Source organism: Aquarana catesbeiana, linkage group LG07 (assembly GCF_042186555.1).
Source record: "Aquarana catesbeiana isolate 2022-GZ linkage group LG07, ASM4218655v1, whole genome shotgun sequence".
NCBI classification, from domain to species: domain Eukaryota; kingdom Metazoa; phylum Chordata; class Amphibia; order Anura; family Ranidae; genus Aquarana; species Aquarana catesbeiana.
In genome coordinates this window covers 62200602-62221638 of record NC_133330.1, presented here as the reverse complement: position 1 = coordinate 62221638, position 21037 = coordinate 62200602, and the positions used below count along the sequence as shown (strand labels likewise).

Sequence of the window (21037 nt, the reverse complement as noted above, 5' to 3'; positions counted from 1 at the left end):
AATGTTTTTAGTATGTTTTATATTTTATGATATTTAATAAGGAACTTCGCTCCACCTAGCTACATTTCAATTTTTATGCCCTGATAATTTGTCCCTATGAAAAAACACATTTATTATCCCATGGAGTCCAGTGTTGTCTTTCGCACAGCCAAAATTATTGACCCGTACCGCCATCTTGGAACAAGATCCTGCGTATGCGCAGACACACTGCAGGTCTACAGGAATGGTTGGAGACCTGCGAGATGGCTGTACAGGAGCCCCCCCAAATGTACAAAAAGCCACCGATCCAGTATAGTAGCAGATACCCATGGCTTACTACACACGCATGGGGGATCTGACACATGCAAGTTGTGGGTTTCCAATAGACCTTGGAGATACCGACTGTGCGTGTATACATGTCGATTTCTGCTGAGCATCACTAGGCGAATATTCAAGAAATAATAGAATACAGAAATTAAAAAGGGTATTTATTACATTTTTTTTTTCTTTCCCAGTTGGTTAATGTTGTAATATGTTGGCCAATTTATGTATAATATTAAAATTGAGTTGGCTTGGACAATTCAACTGAATTTCTGCTCAACCCATACTCCAATACAATATTATACATAAATTGGCCAATTAAATCACTACAGTTAAGAGGGATGGGGGGGGGGGGAGAGGCTGAGAAAGGGGAGTGCTATATATTGGTGTATTGGTGACTTTAAAGCTTAAGTTTAAAAAAAAAAAATCAACACACAGGACGTGACTGACCTTCTTTTTTTTTTTTTTTTTTTTTTTTTTTTTTTTTTTTTTTTGGTAGAGAGAGAGAGAGGGAGAGATCATGACAATGTCAATGGTAACAATCCAGGTTCCATGTCAAATACATTTTACATAATAATTGGTGGCATGTAATCATGAACAGAAAATTGAGAACGATTATGCAAAATTCACTATTAAATGCAAATATGTAAGTACTAACATCATCAGTTTTGCATAGATCTTTTCACATCGGAATCTCGCTCGAAAACCTAGGGCATAGGTGTAAAGCCAGAATAAGGGAAAGGGGGCAGTATGGAGTTTAAAGGGGAAGAGGAGGCTGGTTGTATCTCACACCTGGGAGGGACAGGGTGCATTTTCTCAAGTGGTAAAGGGCTCAGGTTGTACGTGGCATCCTGTTAGTATGCACAACTACGCTCTACAGGGTCATTTAACCACTTGCCTACCAGGGACTTGCAACCCCTTCCTGCCCAAGCCATTTGTCAGATTTCAGCCCTGTCGCACTTTGAATGATAATTACGCGGTCATGCTACACTGTACCCAAACAAATATTTTATCATTTTCTTCACACAAATAGAGCTTTCTTTTGGTGGTATTTAATCCCTGCTGGTTTGTTTGTTTGTTTTTTTTTTTTCAAAAAAAAAAAAAAAAAATTTGAAAAAAAAATGTTTTTTACTTTTTTTTTTTTTTTTTCTGTCAGTAAATTTTGTAACCAAGTAATTTTTCGCCTTCACTGATGTGCGCTGATGAGGCGGCACTGAACTGGTGGGCATTGATGAGGTGGCACTGATGAGGAGGCACTAATATGCCACACTTATGGGCACTGATAGGTGGCACTGTTGGGTGGCACTGGTGGGCATGAATAGGTGGTACAGATGGGCGGCACTGATTGCCAGCACTGACTGGCATCGCTAATGGGCCCTGATTGGTGGCAGTGGTGGGCACTGATTGCTGCCACTGGTGCGCACTATATGCTGGCATTGGTGGGCACTGTGTTTGTGGCACTGTATTTATTTATTATGATCAGTGCTCTGATTCCATCCCTAGATGTCCCCCTGTGAGGAGATGCCCCTGATCGTCTCTCCTCTCCTCTGTCAGTGTGAGGAGAGGAGAGCCAATTACCGGCATCTCCTTGTTTACATGTGACCTGCTGTGATTGGACACAGCCGAACACATGGTTAAAGAGCCACAGACGTGGCTCTTTACACAGATTGGGGTCACTCTGTCTTGCTAGGACACTGTGCGCCCCCGCGAGAGGGAACGTCATCCCAGAACGAGAGCTGCACCACCCTGCCGTCATTTGACGATGGGCGGGCAGCAAGCAGTTAATGTAAAGATTCTTCTGGGAGGTTGAGCTTTCCAGCCTAGAAAGGTAAAGTTGGGGAGAAGAAAGAGGGGGGGGGGAAGAGGGGTGCTGATAGAGGAAAGGGGGGGGGGTGGAACCAGCCACAAGGGCCCTCCGACACAGGGAGTCTGCAGCCTCAGCTACCTAGTGCTGAGGGTGGGACAGGTTGTGTAACTAAAGAGAGATGGAGAAGGTGAAAATTTGAACTGTATCACATGAGGGAGAGGATCGCTCAGGTAACGGGTACGCCAATTGGTGTCTGTGACCGGAGTGATTTGTAATTTGGCTGTACATGTCCGTCTCTTGAAAATGAAACCAACAGGCCCATATTGCTGTAAATTTGGAAGGGGGGAGTCTTTTGCTATAGGAATAAGTTCTTCCATATCTGCAACGAAATTTATGTAATAGGGCAGGCGTTCAGTACTATTCAGATAGAAGTTTGTAATTGACGTGACTTACTATTAATCCGATGAGTCCCTTGTGCTGCTAGGAGTTGGAGAATGACGATTTCAAAGAATCTAAAGAAGTGGATGAAGATTTCAAAGACTTTTGACTTTGCTTAGGCCTTAAAGCGGTATTGAGCCCCAAACCAAAAACGTAATATATTGCAGCTTACCAATCAGAGGCTGCATCTGTATTCTTTTCTTAAGCTTATTTCCCCTCTGTTTTCACCTGGTGATCTGACCAGTAACACACCTCCTATATTAGGGTGCCCTCTAGATGAAGGACAGCAGCTTTGTCAGCCTTGGGGTAGGGGAGTGCTTAGATATACCAGCAAATTTAAATACACCAACAAATTAAAGCCAAGCTCCAGCTAATACTTTATAAGCAGTTACAGCAAACCACCTTCTTTTTTATTTTTTTTGGGGGACAAAGCTTTTACATAAGCCATAAGCTGATCACTGTAAGCACCCCTGCTGGAGAAAAACAGATTTACTGGGTGGATCACCAGATGAAAATAAAAGAAAGCCTTTAAAAAAAAAAAGTGCACATCACATGTAAAAATAGTAAGCTTCAGTATAATAATTGTAATATTATAATTATTATAATGTTTGCCTTAGGGTTTAATATCACTTTAAACATGTATTTCACCTACCAAACACTATTATAATAATAATAATAATAATGTTTGCCTTTGGGTTTAATATCACTTTAAGTTGCCTTTCATGGGATGAATGTAACACTTCCTAATCACATAAAAACATTAAATCCTAAGAGAAAATAACCGAAGAACATTCAATCTTAAGAGAAAATGACCTAAGAACATTCGATCAGAAGAGAAAATAGCCTAAAACAATAGCTTGACAACATTTAACCAAAAATCACCAAAGAACATTTGACTAAAACAAAAACCTAAGTGTTGCTAAACCCACAAAAGTAAAATCTGTCTGTATATGCAGTAAAGCATTCTTGTTATACTTACTGTGGAACCTAAGGAGTTCACCCTCTGCATTGTGTGAAAATGCTGTTTGATCCTGTCTCCTCTGATCATCTCCTTCCACTTACTTCAATATATTTACAGAGCCAGGGGGCAAGCTGCACATGCTCAGTTTGGTGTGTATTTATTGCTAGAGTGTGTTTTTTTTTTTTTTTTTTTTTTTGGAAGAGTGCATGTGATCAGCACAGGGCCAATCAGCACTGTCCAGACAGAGGGTCTGGCTTCCTGCAGCCTCATAGGACAATCGTAGGAGAATGCAAACTCCTCGTATAAGCTTTAACAGACACTCATAGAAGTCACAAGACTGCTCTAACTGCTGATTGAAAAGGGTATTTAGCAGTTTATATTTACTAAAATAATTGCATTTCCATGTTCTGTGTACTGTGGAAGACCAGATAAAGTGAATGCAGGGTCCTGCATTTAGTAACGCCTTAAGAACATCTGACCAGAAGAGAAAAAGCTACAGGAGAGCCACAGCTTTATACATTGTGCCAGAAAAATCCCTAAAACTAGTAAGCAATGCCAATTAATTTACACAGGATCAATGCATATAGTTTTGTTGGATGAATAGATGTGTGTGTGTGTGTGTGTGTGTGTGTGTGTGTGTGTATGATACACTATTTCTCAGAGAATAGGTGCAGGAACTCCATGCTCGCCACACACACATACCGGCCAAATGGCATCAAATAGTAGCTCTTCCCTCTGCATACAACCCCCTCCCTCCACTGCCCTCATCTTCTCCCCCTCCTTAAAAAGCTCCACCATCTGTCATATTTCTTACCTTTGTTGCAATATTAAGCTGAAGCACCTATCCGGCTGTAGTACCTCCCAGCATACTATACTATACTACAGTCACTTGCAAGGGATATCATGCAGTAGGAGCATCAACTACTGGTCACCAGGGAAAAAATGGAAACCACAGAGGGTGCAGCCTACCACGCACCCTCTCCTGCCCATGACTGCACTGAACCCTGGGCACCTGTTCTGTATCTCCCTTGTTCCTGTCTGGCACTCAGTGGGATCTGCGCAGGAGATCTGACCTATGGGAGCTACTGGGAGATAAGCTACTTGTAAACGCAGAAGCTGAACTTCAGTATTACCAAGTGATAGTGGTGAGCAGGGAGCAGAAGACCTGCGCCAGAGGTGGTGGAACTGAGTTCCCCCTAGTTCCTGATGAAAAAATGACATATATATATATATTATAAAATCTTACACACACACATTTGATAAATAGGAACTAAATGTTTAACTGATACGCATTGTCTTGCAGCTTAATTTCTTATAGGTCATAAAGTGGTAGTATTTGCTATTTTGGGATTGCATATTGGTATACATATAAAATATTTATATTGTACATTAGTATAGACATACAGAAGGCCCCCACACAACAGAAATTCCAGAGGCGTGAAGCCAAGGGATTAATGTGTTGCTGTACTTTTGTGGCCAACCTCTCCTGTTATTTTTTTCTCTGTTCTCTGACATGTGGAGTCTACGAATTTTGATACATGACATCCTCCTACTCATTGGAAAGTCTGGTATTGCTGTAATCCTGACAGTCTCAAAGAATGGTGTAACACGAGACATGTAGGCATGTTGTGACTATTAATAAAATGTATTTCTAGGTTTATTCAGAACATATGATAAAATAATCATTCCCCTGAGCCAAGCCATTAATCCCCAGCAGTCGGGGCAGTTTGGAGAAGAGGAGACTGATTGGTCTCCAAATACATTTTTACACGATAAAATGGGAGGTCGTGTCCATTCACCCGAGAGCACCATACAAGAGATATTTTCATATGGGTTTATACTCCTTGCAAAAGGTTAGAAAGAATGGCTCCCTTAGGTCACAAGACAGATCTTCTCCAGGAGAAGCAGCAGGAGATGGTTCCTAAAATCTCCTTCAACGAAACACATTATGTTAAGGTGAAACGGGCAGCAGAAATGGGGCCTTACCAAGAAAGAATGGAACAGTCTGGGGGCCCCTAATTAGAAAAAAATCTCTGGAGCCCCTAAAGAGATGGGACAGTGAGGGTCCCGAAAAAGGAAAAGATAGACTAGTCTCTGGGCCCCTAACAAGAGAGGAGTGAAGTCTAAGGACCCCTAATAAAGGATGGAACACTATGGTGCCACCACATAGTAAGTCATGGGCAATGATACATTTCGGTTTAGATTTCCTCAGTTTGCGTACATTGAAAAATTATTTTACAAAGAAATACATTTTGATATATAAATACATACTGCTGCCCTAGGGGGTTAACCAGGAATGTATCATCATTGCTAGTAATTTAGGTAATTGTCTACTATTGTGCAATGAAACCCTCCAGAGCCTCCCTGTCGAGGGTAGCAGGTTTGGCAGCTTCATGTTTGCATGTAACTTTTCAAGAGGCTTTGATAGTTGATAAGTTTTGCTAATGCATAGCTACTAGCAGCTAAAGCAGGGCCCCCTCTAACTCGATAGAGTCATCACATTTGGCTAAAAGCTGTCAACCCGAAACCAAGGAAACTCTATACTGCTTAGAAGTGCAATGCAGAAATTGACTGTGAAGTAGACCATTTCTTTCTTCCAATGTCAAGGAAACAGACTTCCACCGATAACTTTATCTAAATATGTTGATATCCTTAAGGCACACTGTGAGTTAGGTCCAGCAAATTACAGACACCTCCTGGTCTTAGCTCCATTATTTATATCTGACAGTTTTTATAGTACTTCCAGAAGATGGCTATTGCTGTAGTTCTTGGAGAGCAATGCTGATCCTTCTGAGCTCTGCATCTTGAACAGGAAAGTCCCTGCCTGCTATTCTCGCCCCTCCCCTCTTCCTGTCCATTCAGAGAAGCCTTTGTATTTTGTGAACACATTCACAAAATACAAAGGCTTCTCTGAATGGGCAACAGAGGGGAGGGGTGAGCATAGCTGCTCTGTGTGCCTTTCTCTTCTGAGTGCTGGATGTCTGGTGTGTAATTCTCAGCAGCGTAACGATCCAGATAGCAAGCAATTGTGCTGCAAGTTTGAAAATGACTTGCTAAGCTATTGCTAGACTTGAGAGGCTTCACAAGTTTGTTGCACAATTACAGCAAGTCCACATTACATGACAAGTCTGCTGCAAGTTATAGTTCAGTTATGTTGTGCAACAGTCATCCCACCACAGGGGTCATTGTGGCTGAATTTTCATGCTGTAGACTTGCAGAGCTCTTGCTGTAGACTCACCACTTCAACTTTGCTCTTGCTAGAGACTTGCCAACTAGAACTTGTGCTTGAAGTGGTCTGCAAGTGTACAACTTGCCAGTGAAAATGCGCAGCAAATTCACAAGCCTTAGAATTCAACACTGCCAAAAATTTGTGGCACGTTATCCTTGCTATCTGGGGATGTCATTCAGCTTTTTGTGCTTAACTCAGTGTGCCTTCACTTTTGGCAAAGTGGTTGAATTCCTGGAATTCAGCTTTGAAATAGAATACAAGGTAATGCAGGTATGAATACAAATGACATGGATCTGTAGTGTTGTGCCCTTTTATTTTCATGCCTTTTGTGGGCCATAAATGGTTTGTAAGAAATGCAACATACTAGACATTGCATGTGACATTTTGTTAGTGGAGTTAGTTTAGAAAAGAAGCCAAAACTAGTACACTTACAAAGTTTTCATAATCCCATACAAGACTTGCCATCTCGCCAAGTTGGGATGTTTCAGTACTGGTTTCCTGTTCTTTGTGATCGAGATGATGTTCTCTTGACCATGGGTGCACCACATAGGCACATTGGCCGAATATTAGGTGAAATACGGGAGGGGGTCTAGTTAATATAGAATCAGACCGTGATCTGCCTATTTGTGGCAGCCATGAATCTTTCTTACCAAATTTTTGTTACCACGTGTGACTATTCAGCGTTATTTGTTACTAAATATAGAGAAATGCAGCACTCTAGGATGTAAATTATCCCAGTTATATCAAATCTCTATGTAATGTACAAAAGATGAAATAAAATAAATAAGTCTTATGTGAACAATAAAATCAACAGTGTGATCATAAAAATATTATGACATTGTTTTTACACAGTCTATAGAGTGTCCTTTAATCCAAAGGTGAATAATACAATTCGTATGTAAACGATAGTGATCAGCAGTGTTGAAAACTCCACCGTGGTGTTCTTTCCTCCACCGAACAGAAAAAGTGCAAACTCACCAGAGCCAATTGCATCAGGTACCACCACCCTGGAGTAGAATGGCAGCTGCACCTCAGGCATGTAAAATCAAGCTCAATGGCCGTTTTTGCTCCAGGGCAGTGGCACCGATGTAAGTTGTTTTATACCAGCATTTATTCGGATTATACACATGCGATTGATATGAACCACTATGATACGCTTTAGGTCCAGCTGCCATTCTTTTTGTAGTTTGGCGGCATCAGATGTAAGTGGTGGAACCTAGCAGCTCTCTATATTTACTATACGGTGTCTGTATATCTACACTTATTGCACGCTGCTAAACATTGACCAATATAGCTTTGACATATACCCTTTTGCAGTATTTGTTGCTACTTGGGGTGGTATGAGCTCTCCTTTGCTGGTAGATGCAGTTGTCCAGCATTTATTAGTGTAATTGCAGTGCTATAAAGTGGTCCACAGATGTACCATGTACCATGTATAGATATATAAAGTAAAATAAATGATTGAAAGATTACTTTTTACTGTCACTGGTTTACATAGAAAATCACCAAAAGCTCATAAAGAACATCAGTTCATTTATGTAAAACAATCGTATTTAAACTGCATATTTCTAGTGCAGTGCGCAACCCAGGACCTCTAGCTCCATATTGCAGTTTACACCCATATTGACTACCCTTTACCAGACCACTGTATAGGTTAAATCATTTTTGACTTGATCTTCCAGGATGTAGACCTACCTAGTCACAGGTGGAATGGTGGTATCTGTTTGACGGGAAACATATGTATATAGTTCCGTGGGCCAACATGTGGTCAGGGGAGACTGCAGGGAACATATAAACATTGCATGCCACTATTCCATCGTTGTCTTGGCTTTTACTATATAGCAGTAATAATGTGTGCAAAAACCATCTCTTAGGACTTGGGGGGGCCCTCCAGTGGCCACAATCATACCACTGGGTCATGAAATCTTTACTGCATTATAGGGTTTAAAAAGAGACTCAAAGGCATCCGGCGATTACTAGCTGACAAGCAAATTGCTTGCTCTGGTTCAAAAAGTAAATATTGTATGTACAAGTCCCATATACAGTACAAAGGCAATTTTCATGTCCTAGTAACCCAGTGGCCTGCGGTAGAGACGAATACATGTTAAGTGTATGGCAGCTGGCAGGTTTGGGGCTAGAAGTATTTTTTGATTGTGTATATGTCAACTGCTCTTTCTTGAAAATGGTGCCTGATGGCACATTCACATTTGTTGTATTTCAGCATTGAAAATTCTATGCCAGACAGGTATATCGCCTGTAAAGGCGATGGGGTAGGTGTAATGGGGAAGTTCATATATCCCTTTATGAATGTAAGCCAGGGTTTGTAAAGTCCAGTTACTCCCTTAACTTGCAGTGCCTTCATCCTAACTTAATTTTATTAGATTAACAAAAGCAATGTTTGAAGCCGAGCAAATGATGAGCGAGTATGGACAATTGCATCCATCAACAATTTTTTCTGCTTGTTTGGAGAGTTTAAGTCTTGAGCCTGGGAGGTCCAAGGCAATAAGAACTTTGATGTACCGTGGTGTACTTGCAACTGTGCGTATAATGGGCCCCTGGTGGTTCTCTAGGTCTAAATATATTTTAGTTTTACATTTGTTTATAAGTTATGCTTGCTTTGACACCATGAATCAAGCATGGTCTAGTGAAACACTCAAGTGTCTGCAGGACCCCTCTTAGGAGATGACCTCACTAGCCAGGAATCCAGCGTTATACAAGGTAGAATTGGGCAGCTTGCTGGGCCATTGTCCTGAATAATAACATTGTTTGTGTTCTGGGCTGAATATCGCCTTCTGGCAGCCTGTAAGAAGCCAGGAAATGGTCGCTAAATGGCTTGTACAAGTTGTGTTTTGATTTGGAATGGAAGTGAAGCTTACAGGTGGATAATGCTGGAAAGGATACATTTATGAGAACAGGATGTGTGCAGCTGCACGTGCTCTTTAGCAAGAAACAGACCAGGTTTTCGTCATGGTAAATCTCAGAAGTCCCGTTATAATATTCGGCATCAGCTGGAGGCCTGGTTTTTAAAAAAATTAACCGTTCGTGTTTTTGGAAAATAGCTTGCAACATCAGCAGATTTTGTTGTATAATTATTCAATTGCCGTTATCCATTATGTACTTTTTTAAAACCATGTCTTAAGACTTGCATGTACTTGCCTTTTATCTGTGGTCCCTTGACAACCAGTGTCCAAGGCCTAAAATTGCTCACTGCTGCATGATAGGAAAGTATTTTTAGAGTGCCTAAATCCTATCCTGATAAGACACTTCCCATTTCCTTTTGCAAGCAGACACTCTAACAGTCCTGCGCTGACTATAGTGCAGATGTGGCCATATTAACTTCTGGGGTGTCACCAAGACCGGTTAGTTTCAAGGGGACCGGCATAGAAAGTGGCTTCAGCTGGCTGGTCACCTTAAAGCGGGGGTCCACCAATCTATCGTTTTTTTTTTTTTGAGTTCATTCACAAACTTTTCTTCTCAGCATTACATACTCACATATTGTGTGTAATATGTCCGCCTGTGTCAGATTTCGTCGGAAAGAATAACTTATATTATTCACTGCAGGCGGTTTCCATCTTCATTGTGGGCATTTGAAGCCCACAAGCATTTATTTCCTGGATGTGGTGAATGCTGTGCTCCCAGCATTCACTGCTCGTTCCTGCACATGCTCAGTGGCATCCTGGGAAGCCTGAGACTAGCTCCCAGGAGTCTGGGAGAGGCCGGGAGGAGAACCAGGAAGTGCAAAGAAGAATAGAAAAATAAAAGGTAATTACGGCGATTTAAATTTTTTTAAACGGCATGTCAGCATCTAGGCAAGGAAGAGAATACAGATATTGTTCAAAATTTGGGTGGAACCCCGCTTTAAAGAGAGACTGTCACCTTGCTCGTTTAGGGCAAATTGACATTGTCGTTGTAAAGCCCCACCCCCCTCGTCTGCAATAAAATCACTAGAATTTGAAGCAAGAGGAGCGGTGACTTTATTTGTTTGGTCATGTGACTGTGTTCAGGCCTAACAATTGCCTACTAGACTTGAGTATTGCCTTAGGGGAGGAGGATACATGTTTCCCTATACCCAGAAGCACCAAGTATTGTTTATGGCTGTGATGAAGGCAGAATCTCCAAACTGGCACAGTGATTCTGGGACCTTGGTTGTGGGTCATAGAAGCTTTCGTTTGAAATAAAATGTATACATTTACTAGGAGAGAGTGGAGGTGTGAATAGGTTTTATTTATTTTCCTGGCTGGAGTTTAGCTATAGAACCCAGCAAACCCAAAGCAGATGGATATAAGTGCTGTATTTCTACACCTGTTAGTAAGCACATTTTAAACATATATGGTGATTTCAAGGGTCAGTCCAACAAAACGTGATATTTTTATTATAAGTAAAGCTGAGTGGGCTGACTCAGCCTCTGGCTTTTTTTTTAATGTCCTTTTTAGATTGTAAGCTCTAATGAGCATAGCCCTCTGATTCCTCTTGTATTGAATTGTATTGTAACACTATTTTCTGCCCTCATGTTGTAAAGCACTGCACAAACTGTTGGCACTGTATAAATCCTGTATAATAATAAAAATGTCTTGGAATCTCAAAAGCAAGATCTCTCTAAAATTAGATTTAAACCCTAATTGAATCATGGTTAGTTAACTTAAGTCAACTGAAACACTATTCATCATACACAATTGCCTTTTTCATAACCTACTCCTTTTTACCTCTGGACTTCCTGATGTTGACAATGATGGCCAGTGCTTGCCCAATTTGTGTCACCATAACCGCTTGTAGTTGCTATCGAGGAATTGGATGACAACTTAGGTGCACAGTTGGGAGACATTTGTTATCCCAGAACAAGAAGTGATTGTACAAGAACCACCTTGGTAGGATTACCAGGTATTTTATTGAAAGGCCTAAATTGCACCTTTCTGATCTTGTTTCATGTTCAACCTGTATTAAGTGTGTAACATGAAACCTAGTGCCATTTCGCAACCCCTCACCTTCAAAACATGGGGCTTCTGTGAATGGAAGGCTACAAATACCACCTGCCATCACGACATTGAGGTTTGTAGTTCTCAAAGGAGCTCAAGTGCTGGTGATGTCAGCATGGTTAATGTCTCCAATTTCAAAGCATGGCACTGTAGTGCTTTGCAGGCTCCAATGTAAAAAAATGAATAAATACAATATATGGTTGCTTACATACCGCAAAAAGAAAGCAATATAAACTAAAAAAAAAAAAATGTAAAGCTTAAACCTAAAACATGCAACAGTGGTTACCTCCAGATAAGCATATTCTCTTTTCCAAATATGGAAGCATTTTTTTAACTTTTTTTTTTTTTCTTTTTTGGAACAAAAGGTGGACTATTCCTTGAAAGTTGTTTTTAATGATTGGGTTTAGATCCATACTTAAATAAATTGGACTCAAGAATGTGTTGCCTACAGCTCATAGAACCTGTTGCTTGTCTGTTTTGTCCAGCTGATGATTATCTTGCATATGACTCATGTAGCATGTGAACAAACATACATTACTTTTCATGTAGTATATTTGAATTGCAAAAGCTTGATTGCTAAGGGCTGATGTATCGACACCTAAGGACTGAAACTATTTTCCCACAGCCACCAGCCAGGATTATACTTGCAGGGCAAGTGTGAATCTGATTGATGGCAGAATGGTACTTGTAAATTATTAGGAATACGTGTGTCAAGTCAGTTTTGTGGGTAGGTAGCAGTAATGACAGGTCTTTAAAGCCCTCGGTAAAACAATATACATGTAGGGCCTTGAAGGATTAGAGGTTTTTTTTCTTAAGACAAAAGGCAAAGTTTTTAAACAAGTTGCCCCTATTCTGTGTGAGAAGATACAGGAGTTAATCTTAAACCCCGATGATTCATGGGACTGTTGATAGAAGTTATAATTGGCAGATTGTCAGTCAGTGTTCATATCTCTCAAACAAAAGTGACAGGCTGAAATGGATGACTGTATAGATTAGAAAGCTGTAACAATACACTCGGGAAGGGCGTATGTCATTCCTCTTGTATTTGTCATCCAATATCCTCACTGGTTAATAGAATATTGTCCTACTAAATACCGGACACGAGCGCATTGATTCTGCATTTTATTGCGGAGGCTCAGTTACACAGGTCAGCGTGTTCTCTTTTCATTGCCATAGAACAATTGAGCACTTAAGCGTACTAACATACAAAGTGAATGCTGCTGCTTGGCTTGTGCCAAAATCATAACTGTCCTCTTGGCTGGGATTAAAAGTATGTGTACCTAATCACTAAAATCTCATATAATCTCTAAAGCCTGGTACACAAGTTTTTGTTTTAATTTTTTTTTTTTTTTTTTTTTATTCAACCTCGCATTCAACTGAACAAAAAAAAAAAAAAAAAGTGAGGAGGTCACTGTAGTAACTATGCAATGTTAGTACGGCGATCTCCCTGCTGTGGTATTGTGTTCTGACAGGGGGACTCCCCCTCCTTCTCCTTCCCTCGCCAGAACTCACCAGTCAGTGCTCGCAGCCTTTGGCTAAAGGGGCTGATCGGATTCCAATCGGTTGCTGCTTTTCCAGCATGCTTGTTCAACAGCCATTCATGAGATTGGCTTCTGTTGGACAAGCAGCTGTGCACACGGGCCAAGCAGTGGCCGGTTTCTACTGTACTGGCTGATTTTGGGAAGATATTTGTCCCATGTGTACGAGGCTTTACATGTTGAAGTATTTGTGATGGAACTGTCCAGTCTGGACCTAGGAACCAGGTATTGTAGCTGAATATTGTACCCAAGATACTAGACGACACTAGCTTAGGTGCATATTGGAACTCACTTATTGTAAATTCACATAGAATATATGCCATGCAAAATCAGATAAGAGTTTGATCACATTACCCTAACCATACAAACTGTAAACAAGAATCTAAATAACATTGCTAAGGAACAGCCAACATACACATAATGCTAATCCACATCTAGCAACTAATAGCTGACAGTGGTCTAACTAATCACCTAAACAAGCCTAGGTGCCCACCCAGACAATACTTTGATTAATCAGGAAACCCACCACCAATCTACACTAGATACACCAAGTACATTACACATTATTATAAGCCTAAACATCCCACAATGGTTAGATAACAAGGTAAAATGGACACAATATTAATCACATCTCCAAGAAATTAGCAGACCGACAAACAATAGATGACTAAACTAACAATGGGACTTCACACCTAGGAGGCACAAAATGGGAGAGACATACGTAACAAATCCTTAGAGTGTAAGCTCCTTGAGGGCAGGGACTGATGTGAATGTACAATGTATATGTAAAGCGCTGTGTAAATTGATGGCGCTATATAAGTACCTGAAATAAACGCATAAACCGTGATCCCACCCCACCTCAGACTGTCCAGCAACAGTCTGAGACAAACTCATACAATGTTCCAACAGTCTGAAAAGGTGGAATTTATCTTCAGAAATTTCTTGAGGGATATTGTTGAAAAATATTTCTGTCCCAAGTGAAGGAGCCTCTCCAACCCAGTCTGTAGTAGGGTCACCATATTTTCTCTAACCATTAACCTGTACAAGATTAACCACTTCAGTCCCGGAAGGATTTACCCCCTTCCTGACCAGATCATTTTTAGCGATTCGGCACTGCGTCGCTTTATCTGACAATTGAGCAGTCGTGCGACGTTGTACCCAAACAAAACTGATGTCCTTTTTTCCCCCACAAATAGAGCTTTCTTTTGGTGTTATTTGATCACCTCTGCGGTTTTTATTATTTGCGCTATAAACAATAAAAAAGCGACAATTTTGATTATAATAACAACAAAAAATATATAAACTAATTTCTTCCATTGTTTAGGCCGATATGTATTCTTCTACATATTTTTGGTAAAAGAAAATCGCAATAAGTGTATATTGATTGGTTTGCGCAAAAGTTATCACATCTACAAAATAGGGGATAGAATTGTGGCTTATTTATTTTACTAGTAATGGCAGGGATCTGCAATTTTATTATTTAAAAAAATTTTTTTTTTTGTGACTGCGACATTGCAGCGGACAGATCGGACACTTTTGACACTATTTTGGCACCATTGACATTTATAAAGCGATCTGAGCTAAAAATAGCCACTGATTACTGTATAAATGTCACTGGCAGGGAAGGGGTTAAACACTAGGGGCGATCAAGGGGTTAAGTGTTTTCTAACTGTGGGGGTGGGGGGGTGGGGAATGGGCTCACTGCAACATGACAGAGATCACTGCTCCCCGATGACAGGGAGCAGTAGATCCCTGTCATGTTTCTAGGCAGAACAGGGAAATGGCTTGTTTACATAGGTATCTCCTTGTTCTGCCTCTCCTCTCCGGCGCCAATCGAGTTCGCAGGACCCGCGGGCATGCTTCCACGGTGCGCCTTCTAGGCAGGAATTTCAAAGGGACGTACGGGTACGCCCTTTTGCCTGCCCGTGCCATTCTGCCGACGTAAATCGGCCTGCATCGGTCGGCATGTGGTTTAATATTACACCTTTCCATCCACTCCAGAAGGGATGCTTTATTCTAGGGCTGGGGAAAAAATCAATTTGAACCTTGAATCGAGTTTAGAGGTCAAATTGATTCAGATTTTCAGCAAATCGATTTTTTTAGATTCTTATTTTAATTTTTTTCACTAGGACCGGCACTGACACTGCGCCAGTCCTGAGGAGCTGCGGGCAGGAGTTTTTAGGCGAGGCCGCGGCTTCGGCCTAGACCGGGAGGATGGGCGCCCCGGACTAGGCCGAAGCCGCGGCCTCGCCTAAAAACTCCTGCCCGCAGCTCCTCAGGAACGGCACGGTGTCCATCAAAAAAAAAAAACTTGTTTCGAATCGTGAATTGAGTTTCTTTTTTTTTTTTTTTTTTTTTTTTTTTTTTTTTTTTAAATCACAGATTTTTTTTTTTTTTTTTTTTTTGAGAAAATCGCCCAGCTCTACTTTATTCAGAAAATTAATCCAAGCCTCGCTCTCAACGTTCAACACATGGTTGTCCATCATTAGAGAATGATCTGCTCTCTCCATGGGCCATAATCATTTAGTAGGAGACCTTGCCCCTAGTCCCTTCCAAAAGCCTCTGCCCCAGTTGGGCCTATCAGCTTTCATTAAACTCAATCAGTAAATCACATCTTAGAATTAGTAAATCGGCAGCTATCTTTAAAATGACGATCCTGCCATGTAGGTTCTTGTTCAGGCACTGCCTGTTTTTATAGGGTGACAACACCCTCTCTCCCTTAATGGCTCTTCTATGTTGTCACCATGTCTTAGACATTTGACGACCATTTCAATGCATATTATGCAGGCATAGTCCACTGTTGGCATTAAAGCCGCTCTGAAAAAAGTCATGAAGCAAGGGCAAGGTCTGACCCTAATGTTGGACACTATTCAACCGGGAGTAAGACCGGCACTGGTTTGCAATGTGAGGACTTTGAAAAATAAAACCAGCTCCCCCCGTAATACTCTGCTCTCTGCTTTACCTTGCAAACGAAAAAACTAGGAATCGGGCTTTAACATCCTGAGCGGCAATATAGGGGTACATTGTGTTACCTCTACTATTTGTACTATTTCAAATTCATGAGAACTTATGTAAATACCAGCATGCTCTAGTAACTCTCTATGCTCAATAAATATTTCATTTGAAAGGTCTGGCCTTAGCCTGTCTATAGTGGAAAGGAGGGCTTATCTGTTAGCAAGAGTAGAGACATTGCAGAGAGATGGGATCGTTTGTCTTTCCATCGCCTCTTCATTCACGATAAAACGCTTCTGGTGAGCTCGGATCATGCACACGTTGTGTCCTCCCTGGGATATTTATGGACATGCATTAAATGATTGCCTAGGCTTTATAAATTCATTCCTCCAGAGGGATGTTAATAAATCACAATCCTACATTCTAAAAATGATCCAGATTTCCCATTAACTTTGCACACATACCAGTGAGATCATGATGTCTTTCTCCACGCTCCCTCCATTAAGTGGCTTCCCTCCGGTATAAGCCTGTGAGAATTCTGGCAAATGTGGACACTGGCTGAGCCAAAGGCAGATTTTTGTCGTATTATTACATTTATTGTACATTCCTTGAGGTTGAAGTTTAAGAACCTATAGATAATAACAATCGATGAAGTCATTCTTTGTGCTGAACCCCACAGAAATCTCTTTCCTATTATAACATGGTTGGAACTGTTGCCTTGTTCAGCAAAATGGTTCCCATGTTGTACACAGGCCACAGATACCTGTCACCAACTTAAATTGCCTTTTTTTTTTTTTCTTTTTTTTTCAGTGTTTCAATAACTTAAAATGTTCCTTGCTAGCAAATTTGATGACTACTCCAGGAGAGTCGGTTCCCCTGCATAGTGCCTCCCTCCTTGCCCTCTCCCCTGGACATGTGTGATTATTTTTTGGTTAAAATATAAAAGATGATGTTGTGCCGAGAATAGGTCAAGATTTAATTTTGCGCTTCCCCATAAAGTGGCGGCAAATTACAGTACCTAAAAGTGTTTTAGGATTGGTTCACTTATATGCAATTTGGATGGGTTTTTCACCGCATCCAATTCACATAACATGTGAATCGGACGGGCTTTCACATGTTATGCGAATGCGATGCAGTTTTAATAAGGGTTCGGTGCGTTTCTGTTCACCAGTTCAGGTGAAAATTTTTACCTGACACGGCACCTGAACTGGACACAAAAACGCACAGGACAATTCTTAAAACTGCACCCAGCCTTACAGATTATCAGTTTAGAGTTCATTGTGGATTATGGCACTGTGGAGAGCTCCTTTTTTTATAAATTAGGCTGGTCTGAGTCTGGATCATACTCCCTTTTTGTTGTTGTCTTATAAGCTCTGAGTATCGGTTCATGGAACCTATGGTTGCGCTTCTCTGCTCTGCCGTATGGATATTTAAGGCGCATGCGTCGTGGCGTACCCCCGATGACGTCAGTTGTGACAAAACGGTCATAGGGTCTGTTGCGCGCACGCACGGCGCATGCGCGTTTTGAATTTAAAGATACTAGCAGAGCTTTTTTTTTATTCATCCTTGCAAGGAATGTTTTATATCATTGGGACTTTGTCCAATAAACTTTTTATGGAACTTCTGCACTATTGGAGTCTTTTATCTCCCCCTTTCTTGGTTAAATTCGTTTGAACGCTGTGGAAGTGGTCATCCATCGGTGTGCAGTTTCCATTTTTTCCTTGGTCATTCACTGATGTGCGGCACCTGTCTTCTGTGAGTGTGCTAAGGCAGGCAGTTTTTACCACACCAGCTGATCGTCTCTGAGGGAAGTCCGTGAGGTTTCCAGCAGCATTTCTGTCGGTTCTACTAAGCCTGTTTTGACCCCCCTGAGAAAGGCAGTCGCAGGCTTTCTGGTAAGCCTCTATTGTACTTTAAAGTGACGGGCTGCACAAGTGGTGGAGAATACAGACCTTGAGTCCTTTACGGAATAATAATTTTTTCATTCCCGCTGGGGGCCCGCGATTGTGTCACGGAGTGGAAGAGTGGGGAGATGCCTTTGTAAACAAGGCATTTCCCTGTTCTGCCTAGTGACATGATGGGGATCTACCGCTCCCTGTCATCGGGAGCAGTGATCGGTGTCATGTCAGTGGTAGCCCATCCCCCCACAGTTAGAGTCACTCCCTAGGACACACTTAACCCCTTGATCGCCCCCTAGTGTTTAACCCCTTCCCTACCAGTGTGAATTGTACAGTAATCAGTGCATTTTTATAGCACTGATTGCTGTATAAATGACAATGGTCCCAAAATATCGTCAAATGTGTCCGCCATAACGTCGCCGTCACGATAAAAATCGCAGATCGCCGCCATTACTAATAAAAATTTAAAAAAATTATAATAAAAATGCCATAAACCTATCCCCTATTTTGTAGATGCTATAACTTTTGCGCAAACCAATCAGTATATCGTTATTGCGTTTTTTTGTTTTTTTTTCTTTTGTTTTTAACCAAGAATATGTAGAAGAATACATATCGGCCTACACTGAGAAAGAAATTTTGGGGTTTTTTTTATATATTTTTGGGGGATATTAATTATAGCAAAGAGTAAAAATTATTATTATTTTTTTTTTTTTTTTTTAATTGTCGCTCTTTTTTTTGTTTATAGCGCAAAAAATAAAAACCGCAGAAGTGATCAAATACCACCAAAAGAAAGCTCTATTTGTGGGAAAAAAAGGATGTTAATCTTTTTTGGGTGCAACGTCGCACGACTGCGCATTTGTCAGTTAAAGCGACGCAGTGCCGTATCGCAAAAAGTGCTCTGGTTAGGAAGGGGGTAAATTCTTCTGGGGCTGAGGTGGTTAAGGGGACGTGGCAGGGGGTGTTTCCTATGCCTACATATTTTTGCTAATAGGTGCCCCTGTTTCCCATCTCAAAAAGTTGGGAGGTATGCATATACAGTATAGTAAAGACAGTTTTGCATTGTTTTTTTTTTTTTTTTTTTTTTTTTAAACTGTGTGAAAGAACCGCTTTTGTCCTTCTCTACCAGTTAACTGCTTCCTTTAGAATTGCCCTTTTATTGTAGGAATCTTTTGCTTGCTTTGGTTGGAAGATCAGGTATATCTGATTAGCAACTTCTAACAACCCCAATTTCTAGAAATATACATCCTTTGAAATTAAGTTAATTTTATCTCTAAAACAGATCCCATATAATTTTAAAAATGAATGTGTAATTAATTGCCAGACATTGCCCAGTATTCTGCTGAATGAACTTTTTCTATGCATGCACTAGCTTTACGTCTGGCCTTGTTAAGTAATTAGAGTAACAAAACAACCGCACACCAGTAATTCTAGAACGCCCATGTGGCTGGTCTTCAAAAAAGAAATTTTATCAGCTATAATTTAGGACAGTAATAATCGCCTTAAATCTCCCAAAATTAGCGTTCCATAATCCTGTCTAATAGATATTCTTACATTGAGATTTGCAATAATCCAACAAGATTTTATGTAGGTGGGTCTTCTACAAATTTTTTAAATTGAGTTGAGATTTAAATAGAATAATTACAGTCTTTTTACTAATCTACAACAAGCTGACTGCATAGCTATCAAACATGGCTGCAGATGACGTCATTGAACATGGACAAAAGAAATACTGAGAAACTTTTCTGGAAATGTCTCACTATGCATACAGGAAAGGCTGCAATGTGAGTATGAGTATACCCCTACTTCTTGAGTATACCCCTACTTCTTCAAACTGTGTGTACCCTTACTTCTTCAAAAGTCACGATTTGTTACTTCTGCCACATTTCCATATGTCTTCAAAAAGAATTTAGCTAAGGCCCGTCTTTTTGTACCTCTAAGTAGGGGTTTCCTGCTGAAGCGGGGCAAAGCTGCTCCAGTTCTAAAGTACCCTCAATTAAAAGATTTCCTTTAAGTATCCCTATCATGAGTAAAATATGTAGGGCGCAATTGCTGGCCTCTGTCAAAATGATATCATACCATTGATTTTTAATGATATAGGGACTTTAGTAGTATCAACAAGTAGAGACATTTCTTACACATGTTCCATTAAAAATCTTTATTAAGGGTTTGTAAACCCTTATGGTTTTTCACCTTAATGCATTCTATGCATTTATTTTCCTCACCTGAGCCCGGTCTTTCCAGCTCCAGCCGGTGTATCAGGTTTTGATTAATAGCAGCACAGCCATTGGCTCCCGCTGCTGGCCATCAAATTCAATGATGCGGGAGCCAGGGGGGTGGGACAGAGTCCTGCTGTCTGTGTCAATAAACGCAGCAGCAGGACACGGGAGCGTGCCCACATGAGTGCCCTGATGGAGAGCGCTTCTCTAACGGGGCACTTGAGAAGAGGAGGAGCCAGGAGTGCTGCTGAGGGACCCCAGAAGAGGAGGATCAGGGCCACTCTGTGCAAAACCAACTGCACAAAGGAGGCAAGTATAACATTTTTTTTTTTTTTTGTTAAACTAGGTTTAGCTATCCTTTAAAGCAAAACTTCTATCAACAACGCTCTCTATCAACATTGATTATTTTAATCCTTATGCTGCTAGCATTAGTAAATATATAGGAAAGTATATACTATTTACTTGTATTTAAACTTATTTTTGCCTTTTTTTCCCCCATTACTTCCTGGTTTCTGTCCAAGGCCAAAATACTGTTATATATCCTAGGAGTCTTCTGGAAGGGAGAAGGGGTTTTCTCAGCAAAGCACACCCTCCTGCCTGCATGCCTGAGCAAAGGACAGATAGATTATTTATTTATTTCAGGTACTTATATAGCGCCGTCAATTTACGCAGCGCTTTACATATACATTGTACATTCACATCAGTCCCTACCCTCAAGGAGCTTA

General features: G+C 40.8%; 1 protein-coding gene across 5 annotated transcripts in view; it reads left to right on the top strand.

Moving 5' to 3' along the window:
• The window catches only part of FLNB (filamin B), a 329582-nt gene that overhangs the window by 71796 nt on the left and 236749 nt on the right, over window positions 1-21037 (top strand). The gene's annotated exons all lie outside the window — the stretch shown is intronic.